We start from the raw sequence: 22,056 nt of genomic DNA, 5'->3' as shown, positions 1-22,056 counted from the left end.
TCCTTATGATAATCATTATTAAAGTTTTTTCTAAGTTAGGGGATCGAAAAAATATCAACTATTCCACCGAAGTCATTATATCAAGTACATAACTGATATATTTCTCCTGAATTCTGCCTATCTTAAGATTGTTCTAATCTGTCAAAATCTTGTGTGGTATAATATAATTTCAGAACCTTATATAGCAACTGATATGTTTCAGAATTTTTTACCATTAAATTTCTCCACCTGGCTAAGATTTAATAATAAGAAGATAATTCAATAATAATAATTATTATCTTGCAGTTGGTGCTATTCTAGATGTAGGGGTTTTTATCCCCCAAAAATTATAAGTGTCGTTTTATAGCAAGGCACTAGTGTTACGAAATAGATATAACCTCCGTGCGACAAACAAGATCAACAATGAAATACTAACTAAGCATTTTGTACATGGAAAAAATTATAATTTAATGATAATTTGTATAATTTAAAAAAAATTTTTGTAGTTATGTAATGTGATATAATATATCAAATACATATGTTTGCAGTATTGCAAATATATATCAATGTTGAACAAATTAGATATTATTATAAGACGTCAATATTTTATAATTATTAAATAACAAAATCAACTATGTTGGTATCAACTGATTCTCCCCCTTGTAACAGGTATACCCTATTACAATAAACTTTACTTACTACTACTACTATTATTTTTTTAATTTTTATCAGTTTATTTTAAACTCTGAATAAAATTTAATTATGGCTTTAATAAAACTTATAAACTACGACATAAGCATAAAGTTATATTTCTCCCTTACGTGTAATCGTTGTTATCGTTTATTGCTTCAAAAAGACAAATTAATCTGCTTGTTTCCCATTCCGAAGAACTTGTTCATCCTTTTTACTATTAAATCTACTTTAAATTGTTATTATTCATTTATATAAATTTGAATGAATTTTCATATACGATTGGAGAACGAATTCGTTTCAATTAAAATTTCGCTGTTATTTTATTTCGGTGTTAAATAAATTATGCAAATCTATTTCAGTTATTTACTGCATTCTCTATTTTTCTAAAATTTAAAATAGCAGGAATTATTGTAAAAATGCTCTCAGTTGAAATGATTAATAAATATTTTTAGTACAATTATGTTTATAATTACTAATTTATTTTCCGGATGAAAAGTTTGAAGGTTTCTTTGTTTAATTAATTACAGTATAATTTAACTATTTTTTTCATTAAACAGATGGATATACAAACAATAAGCAGAGAAATGTACACAACGCCTGCAAACAGTAAGGTTATATATAATATTATATTGTTTGCATTAATCTGATTTGGAAGTTTTGTTTAAATAACATCGACCAAACTATAATTGCATTTTTTCTGGATAGAATAGAATTCTAAATAACCCTTTTCAAATAATTAAATTTTATTTTACCATCAGTTCAATCATATATGTTGTATTTGGTAAATTTGAATGTAAAACGCCTTATAACACAACTTCGTTTAAATAAATATTCGCTGTATGTTAACAACACTTATATAAGCTTATCAACAAAATGTTTCTTATGCAACTCCGACGATTTAACACCTTATCATTTAATATTAAAATGTCCAAAATTAAACGATATTCGTGAATACTATGACATAACTCGAACTTATAAATGCAACTCGCTAATAGAATTGTTAAAAAACTTCAACAAAATGAGTAAAAAAGACTTATATAAAATTTATAACTATTTTTGTAAAATAATCGACATTTATAAAAACAAAACAAACTAACACTAATAAAGTATTAAAATATGCTATTATTAATGAAATAGAACAATAAAATTGTAAGATTCAAATTAAAAATGTTTGGAATGTATTCGCGAAAAAATAAATGTAAATTAATTAAAATCAAAAAGTATTGTAAAGTAAAAAACAAGTAAACAATGTAAAAGTAACCCACTTGTAATAGGGAAGAAATTTCCAATGGACAATAAATGATGATGATAATTAAATTTTATTTTATGTCTTATTCGGAAAACTTTTTTAATATAAATTCTTGCCTTGAGATAAAATAATAAATATTAAAATAAAAAAAAAATTATATTAAATTGTTTTGTTTCTTATTTAAAATTACTACGTTCTGGTATATTTATTCTTCTGAAGAATAAAGAACCAGCACCTTATGCAACAACTTTATTTAATTAATTTTTCTTATGATGATGTCATAGAAGAATAAAGTTTACTAATGGTGCGGTTCTCTAAATTTAAAATTAAAACAGTTAAATAATACAGTATTGCATGTAATATCCGGTTTCCAGAAATCCGGAATTACCAGAAAACCGGCTGTTTTTGAAACTGGTTAGTTTTGAATTTAGGGACTGCAGTTCGTCAGATGGCTGCTGTATTTTGTTTCCATGGCACACGCATCGCAAGATTCCAGCGTGACTGCTGGCATACAGTTTAAACATGCAGAAAAATTGTCAAAAACAGTTTGCTTCTTTACTTTCTATTGTTTATTTTATATTTTTAAGTATAAACTTAGCCTGTGTTTGAAGATCGGTGAATCCAAAAACCTGGACAACTTCTGGAGTCAAGCTTACCGTGTATTTGATTCAGTATTGCACTACTATTTGGTTTTTCTATACTAGTTCAATTTTAGTTTATTTTTAATTTATTTCTATTGACATTTTAAAATAAGGGAGCTTTAATTAAACGTATATTAACTTAATTAATATAAATTCTGATTGAAACTATTACTAAATATTTTATTATATGCTTGTTTTTCAAATTATAGGATGTTTACAATAATTCTCAACAACTTGATCTCATCACTAGGAAAATATAGTATTACACTTGACTTTTATCATCTCATTTAAGTCAGATGTGACATGAATGTTTGAAGGCATATAATGTATTATATCTTTTTAATTAAATTTTATGACGTTGTAAGTAGAAAAATATTATCGTTAAGGACTAGAAACGTTCACTTTATTAATTAATTTTTTATGAAACCTGTAAAAAATCGTTATAAAAACACAAATAAAACTTTATGTAGTTAGTGAAAGAAAATATAAAATTTTCAACTGTTAACGCGATGGTACCATAATGAATCTACCATTTCCTTCTAAATTTTAAATCAGGCATATCAAAGATACGGCCCGCGACATAAATTCAATACTGCTATTTGTTTATGTTTTTATTATTTTGATACCAAAGAAAATGTGATATTTTATACTTAAACAAATAATACTTAATAATCAAAATTGTTTAACTCAATTTTTGTTTTGTTTTTATTTATTCATATTACTTAGAGATGTTTATTTCATTTTATTTATTTTTGTGCTTAATTTCTTGTTTACATTATGTTTTTTCTATTTTATCTTTCAAATTTCAAATTAAGGTACGTTCTTGGCAAGATCATTTATTGCATAATTCTCACTATTTTGCATATAAAATGTATGTTTTCGACATATTAGTAAATTATAGTTCATGCTTGTATTTTGAGTATTGCCATCCTTATTTCCAAATTATTTTACAGACCTGCTTCAGGCCTGTAAATTGGCCAAAAATGTTTGTTCTGTGATTAAAGTTATTGCTGGGAAACTAGAAATGGTGTTTTTTTTATTTTATTATGAAATCTCGGATTATTAAAAAGGAATTTTTGAGTCGGCTTCTTTTGGGCTACTTTTTTAGAAAAATTTTGGCTACAAAGGCTAAAAACATCTGGTCCACTGTTATACTCGAGACAAAAAATTGGCACTTAAGGTTTGAGTTTGACACCCCTGTTTTAAATCATCGTCATGAGTAATAGAAAAATAAGTTGACGTATTCATGTTAAAATTTCATAAAATTTTAGTTTTCATATTTTAAATAAACCATTCTAAAAAAATGATAATTTTACTGATTTAAAAATTGTAAAACATCTCATTAATGTTTTTCTTGAATATATATATTGCAGAAAGATACATTAAACATCTTTCTGTGGATTTAAATAATTTTAATTTTTTAATGAAATTTATATTTTAATCAAATGATAACGCAAAAATTTAAGAATAGATCCTGTAGATGTATTGAAAAATGAAATTTGTCAATTAAATCATTAAATCATTAATTAAATCATTAATCAAATTAAATCATGATTTACTTAATGATTTACTAATATAAGGACATGGCAAAAATGATACAAAATTAAGTTACTTAAATACAACTTATATTTAGTTAATTTTCTTTTATTTATAAGATTTTACGTATAAAAATTACGAGAATTAAAATGTTTTTATATTTTTAATTTGTATTTTTTAATTAACTTTCGATCGAGATTAGCAAACTTATTTATTATCAACAATGAAAGTGAAAGTGAAGAATTTATAAAAGAGAAGGTGATCATATTTTTTAATTTTTGTTTTTATTTGATAAAAAAAATTAATTAATGACTACCAAAAACAATTGCTATATCTGAAAATAATCTTCATTTTGTTGGTTATACTTTACTACCATTTAAACAAAAATAAATTCTAATAACTTTAATAAAAATTACTGTATGTACGTTCTCCACAATGATAATCGCATTAATCGTATAACATGGTCATAATAAATGTATGAAAGAAAACAAAACAAATTTTTAACGAAATCAACATATTGCGGCAAAATTCGAGTATATATTTGCCTTCTTCTCCAGCGCATCTATTAAGCGCCCACACGTCTACACGCCCACACATCACAACGTTGGCATTTAATCCAAATGTCATCTAATCGGTCGTTACCAAAGCGATCTCGCAAAAGATGTAAGTCACAATATCATTAAAAAAAAAAAGAAAAGAAAACTGTAACATCATCGAATGTTTATCCAGAATCCGAGTCATTTGTCCTATTTGATAATTCGTCTTTGTTCTTGGTACAGAATGTGTTGACAGCTTTCTTGTATCCCATAATCTTGTTTCCTAATGCTTCACCAGCCCTTTTCATTTGATCTGGATTCTATTTCTTCCTTCTTCCTTGAAACTCTGGAGAAATGTTTGTTTGATGCATCTACAATGTAATAAATAATGTCAATAAATAAATAATAAGAGAATATTTTGAAACAGAAAAAAAAACAATTACTGTCCGGGTGTTTGATATGGTCCTTGGGTCCAAAATAACAATATTCACTGGGAGCCACATTAAAAGAATGGATTTAGTTTCAACAACAAAGAAAAAATAATTGGTGAAAGTATGATTTTTTTTTACTTTCAAATAGCGATGAAGGATCCTTAACCTTTTCCTAGATCATAACAGACCCACTCGATTTATTAAAGAAATACAACGAAATCCTCTTACCAGCAAAACTGTTCGTATCAACACGCACAAGACAATTTTTGACAATTAACAGAAATATTGTACAGCAGTGCCCTGAAATTATTTAAAAGTTTTGTAACTCCTTATGCATAAAAACAACTATACATTGCGTCTTTCTAGTTAGTGCAAGAACAGCCCTCTAATTTGTGAAGCACAATTTATCAGCAATGTGTCACATTACTATTTTCTCCTCTGTGTTATTCTTTTGCTCCAAAATCCCGCATATAAGATGTAAGATGTTGAAAAAGACTGAAGAGTAAAGAATAAGATAACAAATGTATTTAAAACTGCTAGCTTCAATCTTATTCTCGTTGCTTTAGCACCTTTTATCTTATATTTCTCATCTTCGCTCTCCCACATGCTCGTATCTTCCCATTTCTTCTGCCACCAGGATTCTGCTTCCCACACAGATATACGCATGTATTTCTATGTATGTTTGTGTGTCTATTTATTTATAAATCTCATTAAAAGCATTGATGAAATAATATAAGAATATTTATAAATTTATGTAAAATTTATTGTTATATTTAATCATTTAAAATTCGAGATTATACAAAACATGTATAAGTTGCAAAGAACAATATACCTTATTTGAAATATTTCCATTAAATTGTATGTTATTTTTTATCATTTACGATGTGCTCGCTTCTTGTTTATCTAGTATTTTCACTATCTTGTGTAAAGAAACAACGATTCCAAAACTTTCAATACACGTCACTTTTCAACACATAATCAATACTTCCCTGCTTATTAGTTTAAAATTAATACTTCAATGCGAAAAAGCCGAAATCAATAAACCGTAAACCGTTTATTTCTTTTATTGATTTGAGAAAACTTGTAGGAAACATCTGTGGTTTGAGAATTACTTTTTCCATTCCAAAAAAAATGTCTATAAAGTTTAATCAACAAATTGCATCAATAAGAAACAAATACGTGTATTAAGCTTTAACTCAAAATATTTTCTTATTTTCGTTTTAGGCCTTAACACGCTATTTTGTATTCACTTTGTATTCACTGTTAACACTCCATCATATGCTTAATCTCAACACTTCTCAGAAGCTATCAATTTGATATTTTTAATGACTCGATAAGTATGATTTCAATTCTTACTATCATAAAATCTGCTATTAATGCTAATTTAATAAATTGTTCAAAATTTAAATAATAAACTGTTGACATCAAATTATAACTTCTGTTTTATATCACATGCGATATAATTAACGTTTACCCTGTTACACAAATCATTATCAAATAATAACTTTCTCTTCAAAAAATTGTATGTATATCAGTGGCATAGCGTAGGTGTCAGCCGCCCGGGGCGGAGGAAAATTTCGCCGCCCCCTTATTTAGGTATTTTTACAAGATATTATTATTTATTGTGAAATTTTGCCGCCCCCTATAAGTGCCGCCCGGGGCGGGCCGCCCCTGCCTCCCCCACTACGCTACGCAACTGATGTATATATACATACAATTACACACACACACACACACACACACACACACATATATATATATATATATATGCAGTATATATAAACATTACCAGTTTATTATATATAAACATTACATGGATATTGGAGATGCGATAACTTAATAATGGTTGTAAAATTCTGAACCAGCACTACATCAAATTGCAAAAAATTAAATTATCCACATTATACAGTATTATGTCATTTGCTAATATGAATGAAAGATAATAAACTGCTTATTTTGATATCAGGTACAGTTGTGTGTTGTGTCCACAATTAACTATAGTATGCCCAAGGTAAGCGAGTTGTCACCTAGAAAAATGAAAAGCATCGAAATTTTATCCAAGAAATAACTGTATATGAATCAAATTGCTCAGTGACTAAACTGTTCCCATTCCATCGTTAGGCAAACATCGCAAAGCTTATCGTCACCAATTAAGTATAAATGTCGTCGTCAGGGAATGACGAAATTCTTCGCCGTTTCAGTCGAAAAATGATTAGCTATGTCTCAAGAATTGGTGATGAAGTTAAAAGAATCAACAGGAATTATCGCAAATTCATATGTTGTTTATAAAAGACAGTAAAGCAGGAATTTTTACACGTAAGACCAAGAATAAACTATTACTATTAAAAAAGTAATGAATACAACAGGGGCATAGTCCAAAAAGCATCGCAATTGGATAACAGAACAGTGACAATGTATGATAATTCAGGTGAGAACCGTTTTTCAATATCTAATAACCAGCCTCAACTGTACGCTGAAAACTAAAAAAAGATATTAATCAGAATGACTTGTCGATTCGAAAATGTATGTTCCTTCAATAATGATTTTGGGTGTTTGAAGCTACAGAAACCATAAACGATCGAACCGATTGCAGAAATGACCTGAACTTTTAACAAATGGCGTTACAGGAAATGATTGATTAGGCAAAGTAGAGGCGAGTTACTCACTCCACCCTTGAATCCGTATGTTGCAGGTTCTATGTTTGTTCAAGGCATAATTTCTTTGGTAATGTTTTTCGCTAAACTCTGCCACGGAATGTAAAAACAGTTGATCATATTTGTTATGTAATTGAAGGACTACCTACCTGTAGACACACTCATTATGAATTCAAATTTTCAGGGTATAGCGGATGGTCGAAACTAAATTATTTCTATCCTTTGTACACTATAAATTAAGTTTTGAAATGCGTATTAGTTTAATAAAAATCGAAATTAACAATGAAAAAAATTGTTTTTATATCCCTATCACTGAGTTTATCTCTAAATATGCAGGGTAATCGTAATATTATCTTAACTCATCGCTCTTTAGAAAGATATTCAGTGGATTCAACGATATTTAGAAAAATATCGTTGAAATCCAAGTTTCGTATTCTATTGAGATGAATAGTGTCAATGGGCACGAAGCTTGAAAATGACTAATTCAAACAGCTCTAGCAAAAACTAGCCAGTTCAAGCTTTGTGCCTGTTCAGACTTCTCATCATTTAGTCAAGAACTATAACATATAAAATTAAAATCTCAGCAAAGTTCACCGAGGGCCAAAACCGATAACAATTGTGAGAGACCCTTTCTTACAACGTTTTTTACCTTACATCACAAAATGTAAGGAAAAATGGGAATGCAGGAAATGCATCTTGGATGACATGTTGCAACCCAGTGTGTGATAGGACGTTAACAACTGCTCCACAGTTTTCTCATAATTGCTAGCTCATACATTTATCCAAAAATTCTTGCTTGCGTTTTCGAATACGTCTCACGCTGTCCTTTCTGCTGAGTTAAGTAAGTCCTTGAAAGTAAGATCCTTCAAAAGATGTCTTACTTAGAGACTAACAACAATTTCTTTCTTAACTTTCGCATCACTCACATGAAAATCTTTTGCTTCAAGTAAGCAAATTCCTCCTCTGCCTATACCTTTTACGAAATTTGGAGATAACAGAATTTCAGTTTTCTTCACCAGAGCAGAAAAAGCAATATTTTTCTGACGTTGTACGTATGCTGCACGATCCGGCCACTTTTTTATCAAGTAGTGATACTTCTTGATCGAATGTTTCATTTACATAAAAACAATAGAATTTAGTGTATCCTTCTTGAAGATCTGTTAGCATATATAATTCTCCGGTTTTATAATTTATTCAAACAACAGAAAGAAAGTTTTATGAGAAAGTTTGTCTGAAAAATGCATTTTTTTTTTTTGCAAAAACGTGATATTAAAAAAAAACAGTGAATACAGGTATACCTCGCCTTACGTCGGTAATCGGTTCCAGGAGATGCGACGTAAGTCGAAAAACGACGTAAGTCGAATTTACTTCTCACTAGGCTAAACCACAAATTACCATTCACAGTTCTGTATTTTATTTATAAATGCATTTTTAATAATATATGGTTAATAAGAGTACATTTTAAGCTTACAAACAAATAAATTATAGTTTTTAATATAGTACAGAAAAAAGTAATCTAAATTTACGAATACATGTACGTACAGTACATACTTGTAAATATACATGTTTACAATTTAGCAATGTTTACAGTACATCGCAGACTCTTTATTTGTGAATATGGTTTCTGTAAGACATTATAAAATAAGATGATTTTTTATAGTTAAATAACAAATACAGTTATTAAAATTATTTTGCGATAGTAGAAAATAAACTAATTTATATTAAATTTACCAATATCGAGTGGTGCTGACAACGACTCCAAACGGTAGATATTGGAACTATCGTGGAAAAGCCAATAATGAGCACTTAAAGACCGCTAAATAAGACAACACAGAAACACAGATGTTTTCATGTTTCGTTCTCTAGGATTTATGATTATATTAGCATTTACTGTAAATGTACATATTTTAATATGATTTTGTGCTTTTAACACTTTTCCAGTGATATTACGACATCAATATTTTTGGCGGACTTAATAAAATGACTTAAACTTGATTTTTATTTTTCCATATACTTTTTTGACAAACGACGAGTAATCGAGAACGACGTAACTCGAAACGACGTAACTCGAGGTATTCCTGTAATAGAAAATTTTGGATTTCAGATTCATATTCAGCGCACTAAAATACATTAAAAAATTCACGTTTTCTTTCACGGAAGGATTTTGATACAGAACAATGTTATTTGTAATTCAACTTGAAGGATATTATATACAATTCCAGTATATCAAACCTATGTTCGTATTTTATTTTAAAATACGAACATAGGTTTGATATACTGGAATTTTATATGATATCCTTTAAGTTGAATTAATAATATGTATGCAATCATCTGACTAGTTTAAAAATTCATATTTTATTTTCTCAGTTTTATTTTTATGGTACGAGTAACAAATTTGATTAATATATGATTAGCATTTACTGAAGAATAATGAAAATTCGAATGGCAGAAATATTTGTTGATAAATAAAGTAATTAAACTTATTCTTTTGTCTCGTAGACTGTTACCAAGCACAACCTAAATACGTCATTAATAACATAATTGAAATATGTGAAGTAGAAACAGACAATTAATGAATTCATCCAAGTATAAATTTTTTAATACAACAATGAAATGTTAACGATGTATTACAAAATTATAAATACACGTTTAAATTATAAATAAAGTCATATTTCAAATGCTTGGAGCAACTAATAGGATTAGATTACGAAAAAATAAAAAAACAAAGAGTCTGACTTCATACAAAAATTTTCACTATTATGTTTTATTTTTATTTATACTATCTTTACTTTATAACAATAGTTATGCATACTTCAATTATTTCCTAATCTATAGATTAGGTAACAATTTCTGGTATGTTTATACAGGCTTTTTCTTTTAAATCTACCTTAAAATATTTTTGATTGAAATAATTAAAAAAACATTCTATATTTAAGAAATAATATAACTTGATAATTAAACATATAGTTTTCTATTTAATTTCCGAAGTAAAATAAAACCGCTGTGTTATCCAATGTTTCAAAATGAATTTTTATTTCCATAAAATATAGCAGAAAGGTAGTACATTTAAAAAATTCAGCAACGAGTTGTGTAACCCAGCTGTTAAGACATCTAATTTAAAGAATAACTTTTATATTATTAATCATATTAACGAAAACTGTATGTGGCGCCATCTGTTATGAGATTTTGTTATAAAAAATTTTATGAAAGTAATAAATTGGGAAAAGCTTAATTTTGAGGGTAAAATGAGTTTTATAAAAAAAAAAAAAAAAAATTGTAAATGGTAATAATGAGTAAAATCTTCATTAGGTCCGATCACTCTCGAAAGCACATGATTCCCCTTCTATCTCACCACACCCTAGAACTTTAACCTTCTTTTTCTGTCCATAACTTAAATTAAATAACGACAATTCTCTTTACACACAAGCAACTATACCATATATTTCTTAATCAGCCTATCCTGACATATTAAACGAAATAGAAGCCAATATTCAAGCATATACATTTAAGGAATTTTTTCTGGTATTTTTTGAGTTTAGGAGTTCTCAAAACGTGGAGATTTGCAAAAAAAAAAAAAAAACAGTTATATTTTGGAAATAATAATACCAGTGGAACCTCGCTTAACCAGCACGTTTCGTAATGAGTAATTCGCATAACGAGTGAAACAAATTGTAAAAATGAAGCCGCTTTTTGCCTAACGATTGACCAGAAGACCAGAAGTCCCGGATTGTGCGCATGTTACATCAGTCTGTGTTCAGCACGCGTTCCGCTAGCATCGTAGTGTCGCTTGTGATCGCACATATTTTCAAACTTGTGTTCAGACATATTACATATAAACATCAACAACCATAGCCCGTTATATAATAAACATATGCCAAATTCTTGGGCTATGTAAAGACTATAATTAAATATTAGAAATGAAATAATTTGACTAGAGGTAGGCAGTTATGTGGCCATCTTGTATTAAATTTAATGACCAATTCGAAATTAAATTTTGATTCTTTTGTTTTCTGCAAATCGAATTTGCATTTCAGGTTGGTTCATTCCGCACTTGAAGAAAAGATGATTCACGCTCCTTAAATTAACAATGTGTATTATATAATTTTCTTTGAATAAAAGTTATAAATAAAATATTTGAGTATTTTTTTTCGGCATGGAACACATTATCGTATTTTATATTAATTTATATGGAAAAAGAACTGTTTTGCTTAACAAGTGTTTCGAATTACTGGAACAAATTATGCTCGTTAAACGAGGTTTCACTGTAATTTTAAATAAATACTTATTTTTCATTCTATGTATTGTACATCATTCAAAATAGTTATACAGTAAAACCTGTCTATGGCGACCCACGGTTTCTTCAAAAAGTGGACTTTTAGACAGGTGGTCGTTCAATACAGGTAGTGCTGTAATACCGTATTTCCGTACATATTTTGCGCACATTTTAGCCATTTCTACTAAACAAAACACGAGATGAGCATTTATAAGCGATTTTTTCAACGAAAGAGCTATATTGGTATTGTATTTTATTTTTATGAGATAACTCGATTTATAGGAGCCATCGTAATTTTATGACAGATTTAATACCAGTATTTTAAAGATTAATACAGTACTTGCATTTTCTCGATTATAATGCACATTTTCTTTTTTCCGCGATAATTAATTCAAGTTGTTTCTCTTCCTTTGCTCCTCTGTTACGTGTGTGTTACGTCGTCGATGTAAAAGCGCGTGGTATCTCTCCATCACTTTGGTTTTGGTTTTGATTAATCTCTTCTTATTTTAACTTCAAAAATACTGTATTTTTTAATATTTAATATTTTCTTAAGTGCGATAAGAAAAATTATTAATTAATAATAAAACGATTTTATTATTTTTGACAAGACTATGTCTTGTTTATAAAATCGTACGTCCTGACGTCTTATCAGCTTAGAGGTATGAAGGAGTACATGTCAGCAGTTGAAATTTGGCACAGAGTATTAGGTGCCCGAATCATGCGCGCATAAAAAAACCACACTTGTAGGTAGTCAGGGGACCGAGAACCGAAACACAATAAAATACAAAATGGCGTCACTCTCTACAAACAGGCAGTAGTGCGAGATTTGTGCATGCGTTGCTCGTTGGTAAGTTGGAAATACGAATATTGTGAAATCAAATTTTGACAAACGAATCTTTGAAAAAAACCCATTTATCTGTCCTGTGTTATTCCCCACATATTTCTGGTAACCACGTGCTAACTTCGAACGATTGACCGGAGATATGTGGTTTCGTCATCGGAACTTTTTGAAACTAGATGGCGCGTCGTTATAATTTTATATTAAAACTAACTTCGGAAATAAAATTATTTTTTCTTTTTACATTTATTAATATATATATATATATATATATATATATATATATATATATTTCGTTTGTGAAAATTTAAAAAATAATTGCAACGATAGTCAATAGCCACCATTAATTTTTTTCAAAAACGGGAAATTTTCGCATTGACAAAAATTCAACTTGGGGCGTCACGCAACGGAGAGAAATTTCAACATTCGATAGGTTAATTTCAATGAAAATGCATTGTGGAAGAGTTCGTGGTCGTGGCTGTGGCCGGCGAAGTTCGAATGATAGCGCTCAAAATCAGCGATATTAAAGATGATTGGAGAATAAGTGAGTCTAGTAGTAGTAGTGAGTCTCCGAGACAGTCTTGTTCCAAATACGGCCTTGGCAAGGCCGCCTTGCCGTTTTACTTGTTTCTCATAATACGATTTCATTACATTCCGCGATTGTCCAATGACAATCACGGAATCGAAGAAGGAAGGTTGTCTGTAAAATTGATTTTTGCGTTAATGCGTTTATTGTTTTTTTTTTAATATTTTGCATGCGAAAATTACTTGAATATTATTTTTCTAAGAATATCGTGGAAATAAGGTAGGTTGGTACAGAAACTATATATCGCACATGTACTGTATATGAGCTTCGAAAATAAATAAATAAGTAAATAAATTTTATCAAACGATGAGATCAACCGATTAATTGTATCGTGTACAATATTTTATACGTCAAGAAAAATACTGTAGGTCTACAGTACGATAAATCGACAGTAAGGATACAGTATGTACTCTTGTATGTAGGTGCATGTACTGTACTTGTATTTAAATTTGTGTAAAATACAACACTGTTTTAAAGCAATTTAGAACAGAAAATTTAATAAATTAAATTTACATATATAGGCTAGACAATACGTATTTACATGTGCATATTAAAAAATTCAGTTACCTTAGTCTGTCCAACCTGTTTTAACTTTTGCTTTAGGATAACTTCATCAGGCTCGTTTTCAATTAAATCTATGCTTTCCAAAAGATGTGGTCTTCAAGATTGAGGAACGTTGCTTTCAATCTTGAAATTGTGAAAAGCGTCTCTGATAGTGGAAAAGGTTCGATACGAACATCACTTTGTTCTTCATTATCATCGTCGTCGTCATTGTCTTCTGTTGTTTGTGACGGCCGTTGATTAGTCTTTTCTCCAACCATAAGTTGATCCTTTCGGTCGTCGTCATCCAAACCTTCAAAGCATTGAACATCTTCAATAGCTATAATGTCGTTAATTTGTGCAGCAGTACAAAGCTATTGAATTTCCGCTTCTAAAATATTTTCAACATCGGGAGAAAAGCCACACCTTCTGAAACATTTACTGATCGTTTCAGAATTTACTTCCTTCCAGGCATTTTTAATCCATTTAACTGCATCCAAAACAGTCAGTTGTTTAGCAAGTTGTATTGCACGTTCAGCACTTTCCATCCGAACAAGCAAAAATTTTACAAATTCTTTTCTGTACAATATCTTAAACTCTCGGATTATGCCCTGATGTAATGGTTGAAGGTGGCTCGTAGTGTTGGTGAAAAAAAATTTAAAATTCAACATTCGAAAGTGAAATCTTGGGGGATGGCGGGCGGCACTGTCCAGAAAAAGTAAAATTTTCCTGTTTTGGTTCTTCATTTTTTCATTTAATTTTTGACAGCAGACATTTTTCAAGAATGAATAGAAAAATCCATTCTCGAAAAATGTCTGCTGTCATCCAAGCTCTAGAGTTGGCTTTCAAGATCACGCCCAAAGTTGCGATGACAATACCTTTAAAGCATCTAGGTCGAAGTGACTTAGAAATGACCAACGCTGGTTCTTTCTCTCCTAATGTATTTAATAACAGCGAAACATTACAATCCGGCGTTCTTTCGCCATCTTGCTTCCTGAACACTTCCTTTTCGATTAAAGTTTTATCCAGAATGGCACGAAAAAAGTCCTGTTTCGTCTGTGAAAATCATATCCATCTATCATCTAAAGAACGTGTTCTTTCGATAATAGATAGATAGGATTTTCGTGTTGTCTATAACACAGACGAAACAGGATTTTTCTCGTGCCATTCTGGATAAAACTTTAATCGAAAAGGAGAAGAAGTGTTCAGAAGGCAAGATTACAGTTTATTACAGTTGTGGTATGTTGTTTCCGACCAGAAATCGATGCCCGCGGTCGCGTTAAACAGGTGGTCATGTAATACAAGTAACTTATACAAAGACTATGTATAAACTATTCCGTTTCAAAAATTTTTGCCCGTTTTGACAGGTGCCCGTCGAATGCAGCTTGTCACCAAATCAGTTTTCACTGTAATTGCGAGTGTTTATGCAAAATTATTACATAATTTAAATCTAATAGACTTAATTGTTATATACAGTAGAACCTCGCTTAACGAGTACCTAGCATAACGAGTGTTTCACACAACGAGCAAAACAAATTATAAAATTTGACTCGCTTAACGAGAGATGTTTCGCATAACGAGTGATCAGGGATGTCCCAGATCGTGCACATGCTCTATCAGTCTGTTTAGCACTCGTTTTGCTAGCATCATAGTGTTGCTTGTGATCACACATTTTTCCAAGCTTGTGTTCACACGTATTAGGCTACTTATAAATATCAACAACTATAGCCCGTTTTATAATAAACATGCAAAACGATATACCAAATTCTTGGGCTATGTAAAAACTATAATTAAATATTAGAAATTAATTAATTTGACTAGAGGTAGGTAGTTATCCTGCCGTCTCGTATTACATTTAATGACCAATTTCAAATTAAATTTTAGAAATGTCGAAATTAAAAATTGATTATTTATACGTATTACATTAAATACGAGATGTAAACATAACTGCCTACTTCTAGTTAAATTAATTAATTTCTTATACCTAATTCTAGCCTTTACATAGCTCAAGAATTTGGCATATCGTTTGGCCTGTTTATCAGACATTATCTGTGACTTTTTTTCCTGCAAATCGAATTCGCATTCCAGGTTGGATCATTCGGCGCTAGAAAAAAATATGATGATTCACGCTCTTTAACAATGTATATTGTATAATTTTCTTTGAATACACGTTATACATAAAATATTTGAGATGTTTTTCCGGCGTGGAACGCATTATCGTATATTACATGAATTTATATGGAAAAAATTGTTTCGGTTAACGAGTGTTTCTCATTACGAGTACGATTCTGGAACGAATTATGCTCGTTAAGCGAGGTTCCACTGTAATTAAAATAAGAGAAATGAACATTTATTGTTTTAATCTCAAACGATTGATACATTGATTCAGTCCAAGGACGACGCCAGCCAATGGGTAAGGGGGGGCAAGATGATGTAAATTGATAGAGGATATGAATTGTATGTAGGTAAAATAAAAACGATTCATAAAGTTTTAATCATTTACTATGTACCGGAAAAGAAATATCTCAAATAAAACATTTTCTTTAACTTAAAATAATCTTCTTAGACTTCTTATAATTAAAACTTAGCATTTAAATAACTTTTTCGAATTTCTAGGGGAGGGCAGCTGCCCCTCTGCCCCTCCCCCTGGCGACACCCTTGATTCAGTCAGTACGAACTACTAGGAAGCAGTTCGGATAAAAACAAAAGAAATATCGACTTTCAGCAATGAATTAGATTGTAAAAGCAATTTACAGGGCATTTGTGTTAGTAATGAAAAATGATACATCTAAGACAACTTGCAAACATTAAAAAAATAATTGAATATAGAGGTATAACTTTCTGTGCAAACGTTTATTATATGAAATTTTACTTATAAGAATACAAAGGTTTTGTCCCTAAAATGTTCTGTAGGAAACCTTGTTCAGAATATGTAAAATAAAATATTATTAAAATTGCCTTACTGTCCTTATTTCTAATAGTTATTATTGTAATTGTCTACTCGGACCTTACTTATTATTAGGACTTTATACCGGAGTCTAAAAATTTTGGGACAATGACAGTTCAGAGAAAATAAAGTTTTATTAAAATTCACCTGTAGTAGTAAATTTTCTGTACACTTAGATAGATATGTGTTTCGGGCCATCACGCCCCTCATCAGCAGATTTACTACAAACCACTACAATAATTAAAACAAATAAATAAGACATTATGTATAATAATAAATACCCGACATTAAAATTTGTTTAAAAAACTTACAGTAGGAAAATTTCTTAATACTTTGTACAGGTAGATTGTACTTCCGGAAATAACAAAAGCCGATTTAAATAAATACATTTTTCTGTATAAAGTAAAATTACTATAAATTAAGTAATCTTTAAAAACCGGATTACAATATCAACCGAAGTTAAAACTTACATAATTCCATTTCTCCATTCACTTACAACATCAATGTTAATGTGAGTTTAACAATCACTTAAACCTTCGCTGTTTGTAAACGTCATCCAGTATGGCGTCCCAGGATTGGTGAATTATTCTAACTAAATTATTGTTTATTCTGTTTTCTTCTTTCTTTGTGTTTATGTGTTCATATAATTGGCTTTTGTAATTATTGGATTCTTTCTTTTTAATTTTAATTATATTTAAATCAATTTGGCACCTGTGGTTATTGCAATGTTCTGCAACGGCAGAATTTGCATAATTTCCTCTGATTGCTTTTATGTGTTCTTTTATTCTAATACCTAATTTTCTTTTGGTTTCACCTATATAAGTTTTTGCCGAGTCACAATTACAATTAAATGCATAAACTACTTCTTTTTCTTCCAATAAATTAAGGGTAATTATAAATCTAACGTTCCAAAAACTATGAAATTTAATATCTTTAAAATGTATAGTGATAAAAATTAAAAACAGAACTAATAAATTACAAAATCAGGATATAGAAATAGAGCAAGTAATAAAAATGTTTTTACTTAATGGTTATACCAAGAAGATTTTAGAAAAATGGTTAAAATGGATTAATTGTAATAGCAAAAAAACCAAAAATTTTGATAAAAATAAAAAATGTGTAAATTTAACTTATGTACCAAAAATTTTTTAAAGAGTGAAAAATATTTTAAAAGGGAAAGTAAATTTAATACTGGGAAAAATAATTTATTTAAACGTTATTTATATCATAGGTTCGACAAAAAAATTAATTTATTGAAAGAAAAAGAAATAGTTTATGCATTTAATTGTAATTGTGACTCGGCAAAAACTTATATAGGTGAAACCAAAAGAAAATTAGGTATTAGAATAAAAGAACACATAAAAGCAATCAGAGGAAATTATGCAAATTCTGCCGTTGCAGAACATTGCAATAACCACAGGTGCCAAATTGATTTAAATATAATTAAAATTAAAAAGAAAGAATCCAATAATTACAAAAGCCAATTATATGAACACATAAACACAAAGAAAGAAGAAAACAGAATAAACAATAATTTAGTTAGAATAATTCACCAATCCTGGGACGCCATACTGGATGACGTTTACAAACAGCGAAGGTTTAAGTGATTGTTAAACTCACATTAACATTGATGTTGTAAGTGAATGGAGAAATGGAATTATGTAAGTTTTAACTTCGGTTGATATTGTAATCCGGTTTTTAAAGATTACTTAATTTATAGTAATTTTACTTTATACAGAAAAATGTATTTATTTAAATCGGCTTTTGTTATTTCCGGAAGTACAATCTACCTGTACAAAGTATTAAGAAATTTTCCTACTGTAAGTTTTTTAAACAAATTTTAATGTCGGGTATTTATTATTATACATAATGTCTTATTTATTTGTTTTAATTATTGTAGTGGTTTGTAGTAAATCTGCTGATGAGGGGCGTGATGGCCCGAAACACATATCTATCTAAGTGTACAGAAAATTTACTACTACAGGTGAATTTTAATAAAACTTTATTTTCTCTGAACTGTCATTGTCCCAAAATTTTTAGACTCCGGTATAAAGTCCTAATAATAAGTAAGGTCCGAGTAGACAATTACAATAATAACAATCATGTAAAATAAAAGATCCGTTAAAAAAATGAAAATCATATTACTTAACGCATATGAACAATCATGTATTTCGAGATAGAAACAATTGGTTTTGCTGATTACTTCGCATCGGCAAAGGAAATGAGTTTATACTTTCTTGTTTCCACCTTAAGTGTACGAACGTAGCAAAGCCTAAGTATGTTTAAACAACGCATTTATGTATTTAGTGCTCTGCTTTCCGAATATTATAATTTGTGTTTCATTTTGTAATGCTCTGGTAATGTATTACAGTATCTTTATTTTTTAAACTTTTGCTAATAATCATCGCAATCACTTAAGTTATTAAGTTATTCAGTTAATCAGTTATTAAGTTTTAACTTAAAAATAAAAGTCATTGTCCATACTTTCAGTGTAGACTATGTGAATTGTTATTCATGTAAACGTATGCATTTATCTTTGTATATCTTGCAGCATTTTTGGTAATGTTATTTCTATGTAGATTTTTAAAACAACTTTCTCCCAAAAAAGGTTTCCGACTCCCGAGATAAACGATAGAATCGTGTTGGACGTTTTCAAAAGCACACTGAATATCAAGATATGAAATACGCATTTTGAAATATCTGGTGCTAGAAAGGTATTACAGTGTCATATCATACTAACTCTTCCTTTAGCATAAGACCTAAACACGTTATCGTAACGTAACTAACAATAGTCAATCAATTCTCCAATTTAAAGAATTCAGAGACATTGTTAACAATGTGTTGTATTTTACTCTTTATTTTCATTTTAAATTTTTGTTTGAGTTTTTTAAATGAAATTGAAGTTAACGGGCTCGTTAAATAGTTACTTCCGATTGGATAATAGAACGTTACATGGTCATTATGAAAAGTTTTTTTAAAAGTTTATGATAGAAGTGACACGATGTGGCTATTTCTTTTATAAAGTTTAAATTTCAAATTGAATGAAGTACGTTTAAAATACGACATTTATCAAAATATTTTAAAATGCAACTTAAGCGAAATTCCGTTGCCAAGTGTAAATTAAATGGGTTCACTAACATTACTGCAACGTATGTGCGATCACTGATCCGAAATCAATAAAACGTTTATTCTACAGCTAATATTTCCGCAAAAAATAGCCTATATTTATAGCCAGAAAATCAGGCGGGTATAAGCAAAATTTCATCTGGATTAAACAAAAATTGCAGGAGTTATAAAGAATTCACACAGACACAGACGATACCATTTACTTTAGAGAGGTTGCGGCCCAAGTACAAACGTTACTTCTACACGGCAAGCAGAAGTACACTGTTTACGTTTTAACTCCAAGGAAAAATCGTTGTAGCGCACGTTCACAACATCACGTGATTTAGTGAACCTCGCGGATTGACTCACGGGAAATTTGTTGAAAAAATGGTGGATACATTTAACATCAAAGGTTACCAGCAAAAATAAATAAACAAATTAAACTATTTTAAAGTATTTATAGGATGTTTAAAACACTAAATAATTATTTTTAATTAGCGTTGCGTCTCCTACGATCGGACGATAGGACTACCTCATGAGCCACTACTTCCCTCGAAAACGTATGTAAATTCGAAAGCAGCTCGGAAAATTACTTTTTAGAAAATTTACAAACGTATTATGCTGTTGATGGCAGAAGATGCCGTGGAAGATCAAACCTACCTTAAGATAAATTACTATGAAGACAAATATATTTAAATTCTTAGGTACTTCACATCACTTGCTAAAAAATTGAATAATTAAATAATTTCTGAATTAAAATCGTCTGTTTCTTTATAATAATATTCAAAAATGCTAAAATAATAATTGGGGTTAAAATTATGACGTATTTTATTAAAATAAACACAAAAAAGGAAGAAGTTTAAACCGATCTTCTACTTGCCAGTGTAGACCTAGCGAACCCCGTTATCGACCGTCTAGAATTGCCGGATGGCGGCGCTGCGCCGTCCACCGTTCACGTTTTGGGCTGAATACAACCTCTCTATTAATAATAGGAAGCACCAAAGGTATCTCGCTATGATATGGAGAAAGAAAGGCGCATGAGCACCCCCAGTTAACAATGTGGAGGAAAAATTAAAAAATTCAGCAACAAGTAGCGTAACTTTCTCAGAACCATTTAAAACTGCCTATGGCGCCATCTGTTATGATATTTTATTTAAAAATATTTTTATATTTTTAATTATTATGAAATGGCAAAAAGCTTAATTTTAAGAGTTAGGATGGATTATATAAAAAGTTTTAATGCTAATAACGAGTAAAATCAACATTAAGTTCGATCTACCCGCGATATGTCACAAGATCCCTTTATCTCCTTCTTCCGTCGATCTTCAACAATCAAAATTTATTAGCATTAATTCCTCTAATACAGAAACATCCGAGTAAAATTTCACAAACTTTCGATAAAAAGCACGGGAGTTATTAAACTTCATAAAGAGTGAACAAAATCGTGCCACACACATACTAACATCCACATATACAGAAAAAGTACGGAAATTTTTTATGCATATCTCGACGATACAAAGTCTCCCGAATCAAAAAATGTAAACATATTGGGGGGGGTCTTTTTTGACCGATTACCATACTGCCTCTCTGTTATATGTAACAGATGCGGGAAAGTAATAAAATCACGTACGGTTCCAATGAAAAGGAAAGCAAAGATTCACGACGGTTTAGAAAAAGATCACTGACGTTAAACGAGGGCTGTCTGTAAATTAATCACTATATAAACTCTAGGAACAATCAGGATGCGTTATTTTTTTGATTTTAGTGTTTATTTTATTCTCGTGAATTAAGTATCACTGAGAGTTTCAATTTATGATATGCTACGAAAGTAATATGGTTGTTTGTAAAATAGCGCTTGCAGAAATACAGTATTAAACGTAAAAACACGTAAACAGATAATAAAAATATCTTCTTTACTCGCCATGTCCAATCACCAGGAACAAACTATTCTCCACAGCAGAGACGACCTTTCTTTAGAGGCTTTAGAGGACATGCGAGTAAAGAAGATATTTTTATTATCTGTTTACGTGTTTTTACGTTTAATACTG

This window comes from Centruroides vittatus, unplaced genomic scaffold (assembly GCF_030686945.1).
Source record: "Centruroides vittatus isolate TY-2023 unplaced genomic scaffold, ASM3068694v2 contig_426, whole genome shotgun sequence".
NCBI classification, from domain to species: Eukaryota; Metazoa; Arthropoda; class Arachnida; order Scorpiones; family Buthidae; genus Centruroides; species Centruroides vittatus.
The sequence above is the reverse complement of the archived record's forward strand: the minus strand, read 5'-3'. Positions refer to the sequence as shown.